Source organism: Diprion similis, chromosome 11 (genome assembly GCF_021155765.1).
Source record: "Diprion similis isolate iyDipSimi1 chromosome 11, iyDipSimi1.1, whole genome shotgun sequence".
Lineage (NCBI taxonomy): Eukaryota > Metazoa > Arthropoda > Insecta > Hymenoptera > Diprionidae > Diprion > Diprion similis.
This window is the reverse complement of record NC_060115.1, coordinates 13,024,629-13,038,004: the sequence shown is the minus strand read 5'-3', so window position 1 is coordinate 13,038,004 and position 13,376 is coordinate 13,024,629.

Sequence of the window (13,376 nt, the reverse complement as noted above, 5' to 3'; positions counted from 1 at the left end):
GGTGGGTTTGACAGGGCTCCAGACACTCAGCTGCCCCGCACAGGAAATTCAGCAAAAAGTTAGTATTTGGCCGAGATACCCTCGATTCTTGTCGGTTCTGACCGTTCTGACCAAGTTGCGGATGAGACCTCAAATTGCAATGCGCGTTCGTCGGAATCGCAGACATGCGGGTCAGACCAGCAGAAAAATTGAGGAATTTTGATTTAGAGACAAGATAGCCAGAAATTCGACATTTTTCAACGAATCTCGGCTATTTATAAACCGATCCTGAAATTCTTGGGTGGGTTCGTGAGGGCTCCAGACACTCAGCTGCCCCGCACCGAAAATTCAGAAAAAAGTTAGTATTTGGCCGAAATACCCTTGATTCTTGTCGGTTCTGACCGTTCTGACCAAGTTGCGGATGAGACCTCAAATTGCAATGCGCGTTCGTCGGAATCGCAGACATGCGGGTCGGACCAGCAGAAAAATTGAGGAATCTTGATTTAGAGACAAGATAGCCAGAAATTCGACATTTTTCAACGGATCTCGGCTATTTATGAACCGATCCTGAAATTCTTGGGTGGGTTCGACAGGGCTCCAGACACTCAGCTGCCTCGCACCGAAAATTCAGAAAAAAGTTAGTATTTGGCCGAGATACCCTCGATTCTTGTCGGTTCTGACCGTTCTGACCAAGTCGCGGATGTAACGTCGAATTGCGATGCGCGTTCTTCGGATTCGCAGACATTCGGTTCAGACGAGCGGAAAAATTGAGGAATCTTGATTTAGAGACAAGATAGGCAGAAATTCGACATTTTTCAACGAATCTCGGCTATTCGTGAACCGATCCTGAAATTCTTGGGTGGGTTCGTCAGGGCTCCAGACACTCAGCTGCCCCGCACCGAAAATTCAGAAAAAAGTTAGTATTTGGCCGAGATACCCTCGATTCTTGTCGGTTCTGACCGTTCTGACCAAGTTGCGGATGAGACCTTAAATTGCAATGCGCGTTCGTCGGAATCGCAGACATGCGGGTCAGACCAGCAGAAAAATTGAGGAATCTTGATTTAGAGACAAGATAGCCAGAAATTCGACTTTTTTCAACAAATCTCGGCTATTTATGAACCGATCCTGAAATTCTTGGGTGGGTTCGACAGGGCTCTAGACACTCAGCTGCCCCGCACCGAAAATTCAGAAAAAAGTTAGTATTTGGCCGAGATACCCTCTATTCTTGTCGGTTCTGACCGTTCTGACTAAGTTGCGGATGACACCTCAAATTGCAATGCGCGTTCGTCGGAATCGCAGACATGCGGGTCAGACCAGCAGAAAAATTGAGGAATCTTGATTTAGAGACAAAATAGCCAGAAATTCGACATTTTTCAACGAATCTCGGCTATTTATGAACCGATCCTGAAATTCTTGGGTGGGTTCGTCAGGGCTCCAGACACTCAGCTGCCCCGCACCGAAAATTCAGAAAAAAGTTAGTATTTGGCCGAGATACCCTCGATTCTTGTCGGTTCTGACCGTTCTGACCAAGTTGCGGATGAGACCTCAAATTGCAATGCGCGTTCGTCGGAATCGCAGACATGCGGGTCAGACCAGCAGAAAAATTGAGGAATCTTGATTTAGAGACAAGATAGCCAGAAATTCGACATTTTTCAGCAAATCTCGGCTATTTATGAACCGATCCTGAAATTCTTGGGTGGGTTCGACAGGGCTCCAGACACTCAGCTGCCCCGCACCGAAAATTCAGAAAAAAGTTAGTATTTGGCCGAGATACCCTCTATTCTTGTCGGTTCTGACCGTTCTGACTAAGTTGCGGATGAGACCTCAAATTGCAATGCGCGTTTGTCGGAATCGCAGACATGCGGGTCAGACCAGCAGAAAAATCGAGGAATCTTGATTTAGAGACAAGATAGCCAGAAATTCGACATTTGTCAACGAATCTCGGCTATTTATGAACCGATCCTGAAATTCTTGGTTGGATTCGTCAGGGCTCCAGACACTCAGCTGCCCCGCACCAAAAATTCAGAAAAAAGTTAGTATTTGGCCGAGATACCCTCGATTCTTGTCGGTTCTGACCGTTCTGACCAAGTTGCGGATGAGACCTCAAATTGCAATGCGCGTTCGTCGGAATCGCAGACATGCGGGTCGGACCAGCAGAGAAATTGAGGAATCTTGATTTAGAGACAAGATAGCCAGAAATTCGACATTTTTCAACGAATCTCGGCTATTTATGAACCGATCCTGAAATTCTTGGGTGGGTTCGACAGGGCTCCAGACACTCAGCTGCCCCGCACCGAAAATTCAGAAAAAAGTTAGTATTCGGCCGAGATACCCTCTATTCTTGTCGGTTCTGACCGTTCTGACTAAGTTGCGGATGAGACCTCAAATTGCAATGCGCGTTCGTCGGAATCGCAGACATGCGGGTCAGACCAGCAGAAAAATTGAGGAATCTTGATTCAGAGACAAGATAGCCAGAAATTCGACATTTTTCAACGAATCTCGGCTATTTATGAACCGATCCTGAAATTCTTGGGTGGGTTCGACAGGGCTCCAGACACTCAGCTGCCCCGCACAGGAAATCCAGCAAAAAGTTAGTATTTGGCCGAGATACCCTCGATTCTTGTCGGTTCTGACCGTTCTGACCAAGTTGCGGATGAGACCTCAAATTGCAATGCGCGTTCGTCGGAATCGCAGACATGCGGGTCGGACCAGCAGAAAAATTGAGGAATCTTGATTTAGAGACAAGATAGCCAGAAATTCGACATTTTTCAACGAATCTCGGCTATTTATGAACCGATCCTGAAATTCTTGGGTGGGTTCGACAGGGCTCCAGACACTCAGCTGCCCTGCACCGAAAATTCAGAAGAAAGTTGGTATTTGGCCGAAATACCCTCTATTCTTGTCGGTTCTGACCGTTCTGACTAAGTTGCGGATGAGACCTCAAATTGCAATGCGCGTTTGTCGGAATCGCAGACGTGCGGGTCAGACCAGCAGAAAAATCGAGGAATCTTGATTTAGAGACAAGATAGCCAGAAATTCGACATTTGTCAACGAATCTCGGCTATTTATGAACCGATCCTGAAATTCTTGGTTGGATTCGTCAGGGCTCCAGACACTCAGCTGCCCCGCACCAAAAATTCAGAAAAAAGTTAGTATTTGGCAGAGATACCCTCGATTCTTGTCGGTTCTGACCGTTCTGACCAAGTTGCGGATGAGACCTCAAATTGCAATGCGCGTTCGTCGGAATCGCAGACATGCGGGTCGGACCAGCAGAGAAATTGAGGAATCTTGATTTAGAGACAAGATAGCCAGAAATTCGACATTTTTCAACGAATCTCGGCTATTTATGAACCGATCCTGAAATTCTTGGGTGGGTTCGACAGGGCTCCAGACACTCAGCTGCCCCGCACCGAAAATTCAGAAAAAAGTTAGTATTTGGCCGAGATACCCTCTATTCTTGTCGGTTCTGACCGTTCTGACCAAGTTGCGGATGAGACCTCAAATTGCAATGCGCGTTCGTCGGAATCGCAGACATGCGGGTCAGACCAGCAGAAAAATTGAGGAATCTTGATTTAGAGACAAGATAGCCAGAAATTCGACATTTTTCAACAAATCTCGGCTATTTATGAACCGATCCTGAAATTCTTGGGTGGGTTCGACAGGGCTCCAGACACTCAGCTGCGCCGCACCGAAAATTCAGAAAAAAGTTAGTATTTGGCCGAAATACCCTCCATTCTTGTCGGTTCTGACCGTTCTGACTAAGTTGCGGATGAGACCTCAAATTGCAATGCGCGTTTGTCGGAATCGCAGACATGCGGGTCAGACCAGCAGAAAAATCGAGGAATCTTGATTTAGAGACAAGATAGCCAGAAATTCGACATTTGTCAACGAATCTCGGCTATTTATGAACCGATCCTGAAATTCTTGGTTGGATTCGTCAGGGCTCCAGACACTCAGCTGCCCCGCACCAAAAATTCAGAAAAAAGTTAGTATTTGGCCGAGATACCCTCGATTCTTGTCGGTTCTGACCGTTCTGACCAAGTTGCGGATGAGACCTCAAATTGCAATGCGCGTTCGTCGGAATCGCAGACATGCGGGTCGGACCAGCAGAGAAATTGAGGAATCTTGATTTAGAGACAAGATAGCCAGAAATTCGACATTTTTCAACGAATCTCGGCTATTTATGAACCGATCCTGAAATTCTTGGGTGGGTTCGACAGGGCTCCAGACACTCAGCTGCCCCGCACCAAAAATTCAGAAAAAAGTTAGTATTTGGCCGAGATACCCTCTATTCTTGTCGGTTCTGACCGTTCTGACTAAGTTGCGGATGAGACCTCAAATTGCAATGCGCGTTCGTCGGAATCGCAGACATGCGGGTCAGACCAGCAGAAAAATTGAGGAATCTTGATTCAGAGACAAGATAGCCAGAAATTCGACATTTTTCAACGAATCTCGGCTATTTATGAACCGATCCTGAAATTCTTGGGTGGGTTCGACAGGGCTCCAGACACTCAGCTGCCCCGCACAGGAAATCCAGCAAAAAGTTAGTATTTGGCCGAGATACCCTGTGACAGGAGGCGAATCCCGCACTTATTTTGGGGGGAGAGAGAGGGAGACGAGAGACGGGGAAGAGAAACTGCACGTGCCGACGTTGTGAAGAATAAGGTATATCGCGTCTTTAATATGGCATTGATCTTACGAGCTACTTAACAAAGGGGTCGGTCCCACGTGGCGGCTGGTCACGCCCCAGCCGGTTAGCGTGGTTCTTAAATCTAAATCCTTAAAAACTAATGAATTAGTGCTAATGGACGGGTGTGTGAAAGGGGGGGTGTGTGTGTGTGAGTGTGTGAAGGTGTACGGGGAGTGTGGGGGGGGGTGTGTGTGAGGGGGGTCTGAGGGATATGCAGTGTGTGGATGCAGTGATTGGCAGTGGCGGTGCGGAGCGTGGTTGGTGTGTGGTGAAGTGGAATCAGATCAGCTGACCTTTTCGTTACGTTGCTGGTCCGTTGATGCGTCCGGCGGCGTACGTGGCTGGCACAAGAGTGCCTTCTCCGGCCGGCCCGGCGCGTCTTCGGGTGCGCCCGGGCCGGTTCGGCATTGTTCGGCCCCGCTCCGCGGGTTTGGGGCTTATTGTGACGTGCACGCGGGGTGCAACGTCACAACTCCCCCCTCCCCACACGGGGCGAGGCCTATAGGGTGAGCGGGAAGGGTGGTGTGGTCGTGTGGGTGTTTTTTGGTTTTGGTTTTCTTGTTGGGTTTCGTTGTTAGTGAGTGTTTGTTGCTTCTCCTTGCGCCTTTTTGTGTGTTTGTTCTGGATGTCGTTGTTGGTTGAATGTCTGTTGTTTCTCCTCATGCCTTTTCGTGTGTTTGTTCTGGATGTCGTTGTTGGTTGAATGTCTGTTGTTTCTCCTCATGCCTTTTCGTGTGTTTGTTCTGGATGTCGTTGTTGGTTGAATGTTTGTCGTTTCTCCTCGTGCCTTTTTGGGTGTTGTTCCGTTTGTCTGTCGTTCTGCCAATCTGTGGGAGGGGTTAAGGGATGATGAGTAGTGTGTTACTTGGTGTGTTTGTGTTCGTGTTTTGGTATGCTGCTGTGTAGTTTTGTTGGCGGGAGCTTGGTGTTTGCGATCTAATCGTTTGTTGTCTGGTGTTTTCCCATTCTACGTTTGATTCCCACATTTTCGCCGCGTTTTCTAGTTGGTCGAAGTTTGCGAAGTCGTATGGTTTTATATACGTTTTGTATTCTATTCTCATGTTTCGGTATGCTATGTCTAGTTGCTTGTGTATTGGGTATGGGGGTATGAGTTGTGTAAATAGTGTTCTTATTGCGATGAGATATGGTGTGATTTTTTGGAATTGTCCCTGCATGTAATTTCTTATTTTGTGTTCTAGTCTGTCTCTGTATTGTGAGTCCTGGAATGTGTATAGTAGGTCGATCTCGAATTGCGCGCGTGTTTGCCATTTTCCGCGGTTTAAGCGGTACCAGTTTTTCGCATCTCCGTCTAAGATCGGGGTTAAATTGTCTATTAGTTGTTTGTCCGTCATGTCGTATCCTGTCTGTAATTCTCTTAGGTTTTCTATGAATTCGTATGCGTTTTCGTTTGTTCGCCCTGCGTATGATATTTTCCACGTTTGTATGGTTCGCATTGGTATTGTTGCCTGCTGTGTGTTATTCATGCTCGTGTTGTATGTGTTTACTGGTTGGTTATGCGTGTGGTGTGTTGTTTGTGTGTCGTGTCGTCGTGGTTCGTCAAAGTCTATCAGGTTGCGAATTCCTGCTAAGTTGAGGTTGTTTGTGCCCATAAATGTATCCGCGCCTATTGTTGGGTGTGTTAGTCTGTTTTGTGGCTGGATGGTTCTGTTACTGAGATCGCGTAGTGGTGAGATTCTCAGTGTTTGTGTGAGGTCTATTGGTTCGATTCGTCTCGGTTGTATCTGTGTGCTGTGCAGTGATTCGCTAATCGGTTCGTTTATAGGTGCATCTAATATGCTTAACTCGTGGTTCATTATGTTTCCGTCGTCTCGGAATGGTTCGTGAACTTGCATCCGCTGATAGTATGGGTATTGTGTGTGCGTCCCCTCGCCTGTGTTGTGGGTTTCGCGCGCGTCGCCGTGTACCGTATTGTTTTGGTTCCGCGCCCGGGTGTGTGTGTCTGTGTCGTCGAGTGCCGAGCCGTGCGGCATGCTGTGTCTTCTATTTGACATTATTTTGTTTTGATTCTGTGTGTTCGTGTATATGTGTGATTTTAACCGTTCCTTTTCAAATATCTCGAATTTTCTCGTCGTGATTCTACTTTGTTAGACTGATTAATTTGTGTATTGTCTCGTTTCTCGTCTCGATTTTTGGGACTTAATGTGGGTGATTTACGTTGGGCGCCAATTTGTGACAGGAGGCGAATCCCGCACTTATTTTGGGGGGAGAGAGAGGGAGACGAGAGACGGGGAAGAGAAACTGCACGTGCCGACGTTGTGAAGAATAAGGTATATCGCGTCTTTAATATGGCATTGATCTTACGAGCTACTTAACAAAGGGGTCGGTCCCACGTGGCGGCTGGTCACGCCCCAGCCGGTTAGCGTGGTTCTTAAATCTAAATCCTTAAAAACTAATGAATTAGTGCTAATGGACGGGTGTGTGAAAGGGGGGGTGTGTGTGTGTGAGTGTGTGAAGGTGTATGGGGAGTGTGGGGGGGGGTGTGTGTGAGGGGGGTCTGAGGGATATGCAGTGTGTGGATGCAGTGATTGGCAGTGGCGGTGCGGAGCGTGGTTGGTGTGTGGTGAAGTGGAATCAGATCAGCTGACCTTTTCGTTACGTTGCTGGTCCGTTGATGCGTCCGGCGGCGTACGTGGCTGGCACAAGAGTGCCTTCTCCGGCCGGCCCGGCGCGTCTTCGGGTGCGCCCGGGCCGGTTCGGCATTGTTCGGCCCCGCTCCGCGGGTTTGGGGCTTATTGTGACGTGCACGCGGGGTGCAACGTCACAACCCTCGATTCTTGTCGGTTCTGACCGTTCTGACCAAGTTGCGGATGAGACCTCAAATTGCAATGCGCGTTCGTCGGAATCGCAGACATGCGGGTCGGACCAGCAGAAAAATTGAGGAATCTTGATTTAGAGACAAGATAGCCAGAAATTCGACATTTTTCAACGAATCTCGGCTATTTATAAACCGATCTTGAAATTCTTGGGTGGGTTCGTCAGGGCTCCAGACACTCAGCTGCCCCGCACCGAAAATTCAGAAAAAAGTTAGTATTTGGCCGAGATACCCTCGATTCTTGTCGGTTCTGACCGTTCTGACCAAGTTGCGGATGAGACCTCAAATTGCAATGCGCGTTCGTCGGAATCGCAGACATGCGGGTCGGACCAGCAGAAAAATTGAGGAATCTTGATTGAGAGACAAGATAGCCAGAAATTCGACATTTTTCAACGAATCTCGGCTATTTATGAACCGATCCTGAAATTCTTGGGTGGGTTCGACAGGGCTCCAGACACTCAGCTGCCCCGCACCGAAAATTCAGAAAAAAGTTAGTATTTGGCCGAAATACCCTCTATTCTTGTCGGTTCTGACCGTTCTGACTAAGTTGCGGATGAGACCTCAAATTGCAATGCGCGTTTGTCGGAATCGCAGACATGCGGGTCAGACCAGCAGAAAAATCGAGGAATCTTGATTTAGAGACAAGATAGCCAGAAATTCGACATTTGTCAACGAATCTCGGCTATTTATGAACCGATCCTGAAATTCTTGGTTGGATTCGTCAGGGCTCCAGACACTCAGCTGCCCCGCACCAAAAATTCAGAAAAAAGTTAGTATTTGGCCGAGATACCCTCGATTCTTGTCGGTTCTGACCGTTCTGACCAAGTTGCGGATGAGACCTCAAATTGCAATGCGCGTACGTCGGAATCGCAGACATGCGGGTCGGACCAGCAGAGAAATTGAGGAATCTTGATTTAGAGACAAGATAGCCAGAAATTCGACATTTTTCAACGAATCTCGGCTATTTATGAACCGATCCTGAAATTCTTGGGTGGGTTCGACAGGGCTCCAGACACTCAGCTGCCCCGCACCGAAAATTCAGAAAAAAGTTAGTATTTGGCCGAGATACCCTCTATTCTTGTCGGTTCTGACCGTTCTGACTAAGTTGCGGATGAGACCTCAAATTGCAATGCGCGTTCGTCGGAATCGCAGACATGCGGGTCAGACCAGCAGAAAAATTGAGGAATCTTGATTCAGAGACAAGATAGCCAGAAATTCGACATTTTTCAACGAATCTCGGCTATTTATGAACCGATCCTGAAATTCTTGGGTGGGTTCGACAGGGCTCCAGACACTCAGCTGCCCCGCACAGGAAATCCAGCAAAAAGTTAGTATTTGGCCGAGATACCCTCGATTCTTGTCGGTTCTGACCGTTCTGACCAAGTTGCGGATGAGACCTCAAATTGCAATGCGCGTTCGTCGGAATCGCAGACATGCGGGTCGGACCAGCAGAAAAATTGAGGAATCTTGATTTAGAGACAAGATAGCCAGAAATTCGACATTTTTCAACGAATCTCGGCTATTTATAAACCGATCTTGAAATTCTTGGGTGGGTTCGTCAGGGCTCCAGACACTCAGCTGCCCCGCACCGAAAATTCAGAAAAAAGTTAGTATTTGGCCGAGATACCCTCGATTCTTGTCGGTTCTGACCGTTCTGACCAAGTTGCGGATGAGACCTCAAATTGCAATGCGCGTTCGTCGGAATCGCAGACATGCGGGTCGGACCAGCAGAAAAATTGAGGAATCTTGATTTAGAGACAAGATAGCCAGAAATTCGACATTTTTCAACGAATCTCGGCTATTTATGAACCGATCCTGAAATTCTTGGGTTGGTTCGACAGGGCTCCAGACACTCAGCTGCCCCGCACAGAAAATTCAGAAAAAAGTTAGTATTTGGCCGGGATACCCTCGATTCTTGTCGGTTCTGACCGTTCTGACCAAGTCGCGGATGAAACGTCGAATTGCAATGCGCGTTCTTCGGAATCGCAGACATTCGGGTCAGACGAGCAGAAAAATTGAGAAATCTTGATTTAGAGACAAGGTAGCCAGAAATTCGACATTTTTCAACGAATCTCGGCTATTTATGAACTGATCCTGAAATTCTTGGGTGGGTTCGTCAGGGCTCCAGACACTCAGCTGCCCCGCACCGAAAATTCAAAAAAAAGTTAGTATTTGGCCGAGATACCCTCGATTCTTGTCGGTTCTGACCGTTCTGACCAAGTTGCGGATGAGACCTCAAATTGCAATGCGCGTTCGTCGGAATCGCAGACATGCGGGTCAGACCAGCAGAAAAATTGAGGAATCTTGATTTAGAGACAAGATAGCCAGAAATTCGACATTTTTCAACAAATCTCGGCTATTTATGAACCGATCCTGAAATTCTTGGGTGGGTTCGACAGGGCTCCAGACACTCAGCTGCCCCGCACAGAAAATTCAGAAAAAAGTTAGTATTTGGCCGATATACCCTCGATTCTTGTCGGTTCTGACCGTTCTGACCAAGTCGCGGGTGAAACGTCGAATTGCAATGCGCGTTCGTCGGAATCGCAGACATGCGGGTCGGACCAGCAGAAAAATTGAGGAATCTTGATTTAGAGACAAGATAGCCAGAAATTCGACATTTTTCAACGAATCTCGGCTATTTATGAACCGATCCTGAAATTCTTGGGTGGGTTCGACAGGGCTCCAGACACTCAGCTGCCCCGCACAGAAAATTCAGAAAAAAGTTAGTATTTGGCCGGGATACCCTCGATTCTTGTCGGTTCTGACCGTTCTGACCAAGTCGCGGATGAAACGTCGAATTGCAATGCGCGTTCTTCGGAATCGCAGACATTCGGGTCAGACGAGCAGAAAAATTGAGAAATCTTGATTTAGAGACAAGGTAGCCAGAAATTCGACATTTTTCAACGAATTTCGGCTATTTATGAACCGATCCTGAAATTCTTGGGTGGGTTTGTCAGGGCTCCAGACACTCAGCTGCCCCGCACCGAAAATTCAAAAAAAAGTTAGTATTTGGCCGAGATACCCTCGATTCTTGTCGGTTCTGACCGTTCTGACCAAGTTGCGGATGAGACCTCAAATTGCAATGCGCGTTCGTCGGAATCGCAGACATGCGGGTCAGACCAGCAGAAAAATTGAGGAATCTTGATTTAGAGACAAGATAGCCAGAAATTCGACATTTTTCAACAAATCTCGGCTATTTATGAACCGATCCTGAAATTCTTGGGTGGGTTCGACAGGGCTCCAGACACTCAGCTGCCCCGCACCGAAAATTCAAAAAAAAGTTAGTATTTGGCCGAGATACCCTCGATTCTTGTCGGTTCTGACCGTTCTGACCAAGTTGCGGATGAGACCTCAAATTGCAATGCGCGTTCGTCGGAATCGCAGACATGCGGGTCAGACCAGCAGAAAAATTGAGGAATCTTGATTTAGAGACAAGATAGCCAGAAATTCGACATTTTTCAACAAATCTCGGCTATTTATGAACCGATCCTGAAATTCTTGGGTGGGTTCGACAGGGCTCCAGACACTCAGCTGCCCCGCACCGAAAATTCAGAAAAAAGTTAGTATTTGGCCGAAATACCCTCTATTCTTGTCGGTTCTGACCGTTCTGACTAAGTTGCGGATGAGACCTCAAATTGCAATGCGCGTTTGTCGGAATCGCAGACATGCGGGTCAGACCAGCAGAAAAATCGAGGAATCTTGATTTAGAGACAAGATAGCCAGAAATTCGACATTTGTCAACGAATCTCGGCTATTTATGAACCGATCCTGAAATTCTTGGTTGGATTCGTCAGGGCTCCAGACACTCAGCTGCCCCGCACCAAAAATTCAGAAAAAAGTTAGTATTTGGCCGAGATACCCTCGATTCTTGTCGGTTCTGACCGTTCTGACCAAGTTGCGGATGAGACCTCAAATTGCAATGCGCGTTCGTCGGAATCGCAGACATGCGGGTCGGACCAGCGGAGAAATTGAGGAATCTTGATTTAGAGACAAGATAGCCAGAAATTCGACATTTTTCAACGAATCTCGGCTATTTATGAACCGATCCTGAAATTCTTGGGTGGGTTCGACAGGGCTCCAGACACTCAGCTGCCCCGCACCGAAAATTCAGAAAAAAGTTAGTATTTGGCCGAGATACCCTCTATTCTTGTCGGTTCTGACCGTTCTGACTAAGTTGCGGATGAGACCTCAAATTGCAATGCGCGTTCGTCGGAATCGCAGACATGCGGGTCAGACCAGCAGAAAAATTGAGGAATCTTGATTCAGAGACAAGATAGCCAGAAATTCGACATTTTTCAACGAATCTCGGCTATTTATGAACCGATCCTGAAATTCTTGGGTGGGTTCGACAGGGCTCCAGACACTCAGCTGCCCCGCACAGGAAATCCAGCAAAAAGTTAGTATTTGGCCGAGATACCCTCGATTCTTGTCGGTTCTGACCGTTCTGACCAAGTTGCGGATGAGACCTCAAATTGCAATGCGCGTTCGTCGGAATCGCAGACATGCGGGTCGGACCAGCAGAAAAATTGAGGAATCTTGATTTAGAGACAAGATAGCCAGAAATTCGACATTTTTCAACGAATCTCGGCTATTTATGAACCGATCCTGAAATTCTTGGGTGGGTTCGACAGGGCTCCAGACACTCAGCTGCCCCGCACAGAAAATTCAGAAAAAAGTTAGTATTTGGCCGGGATACCCTCGATTCTTGTCGGTTCTGACCGTTCTGACCAAGTCGCGGATGAAACGTCGAATTGCAATGCGCGTTCTTTGGAATCGCAGACATTCGGGTCAGACGAGCAGAAAAATTGAGAAATCTTGATTTAGAGACAAGGTAGCCAGAAATTCGACATTTTTCAACGAATCTCGGCTATTTATGAACCGATCCTGAAATTCTTGGGTGGGTTCGTCAGGGCTCCAGACACTCAACTGCCCCGCACCGAAAATTCAAAAAAAAGTTAGTATTTGGCCGAGATACCCTCGATTCTTGTCGGTTCTGACCGTTCTGACCAAGTTGCGGATGAGACCTCAAATTGCAATGCGCGTTCGTCGGAATCGCAGACATGCGGGTCGGACCAGCAGAAAAATTGAGGAATCTTGATTTAGAGACAAAATAGCCAGAAATTCGACATTTTTCAACAAATCTCGGCTATTTATGAACCGATCCTGAAATTCTTGAGTGGGTTCGACAGGGCTCCAGACACTCAGCTGCCCCGCACAGAAAATTCAGAAAAAAGTTAGTATTTGGCCGAGATACCCTCGATTCTTGTCGGTTCTGACCGTTCTGACCAAGTCGCGGATAAAACGTCGAATTGCAATGCGCGTTCGTCGGAATCGCAGACATGCGGGTCGGACCAGCAGAAAAATTGAGGAATCTTGATTTAGAGACAAGATAGCCAGAAATTCGACATTTTTCAACGAATCTCGGCTATTCATGAACCGATCCTGAAATTCTTGGGTGGGTTCGACAGGGCTCTAGACACTCAGCTGCCCCGCACAGAAAATTCAGAAAAAAGTGAGTATTTGGCCGGGATACCCTCGATTCTTGTCGGTTCTGACCGTTCTGACCAAGTCGCGGATGAAACGTCGAATTGCAATGCGCGTTCTTCGGAATCGCAGACATTCGGGTCAGACGAGCAGAAAAATTGAGAAATCTTGATTTAGAGACAAGGTAGCCAGAAATTCGACATTTTTCAACGAATCTCGGCTATTTATGAACCGATCCTGAAATTCTTGGGTGGGTTCGTCAGGGCTCCAGACACTCAGCTGCCCCGCACCGAAAATTCAAAAAAAAGTTAGTATTTGGCCGAGATACCCTCGATTCTTGTCGGTTCTGACCGTTCTGACCAAGTTGCGGATGAGACCTCAAATTGCAAT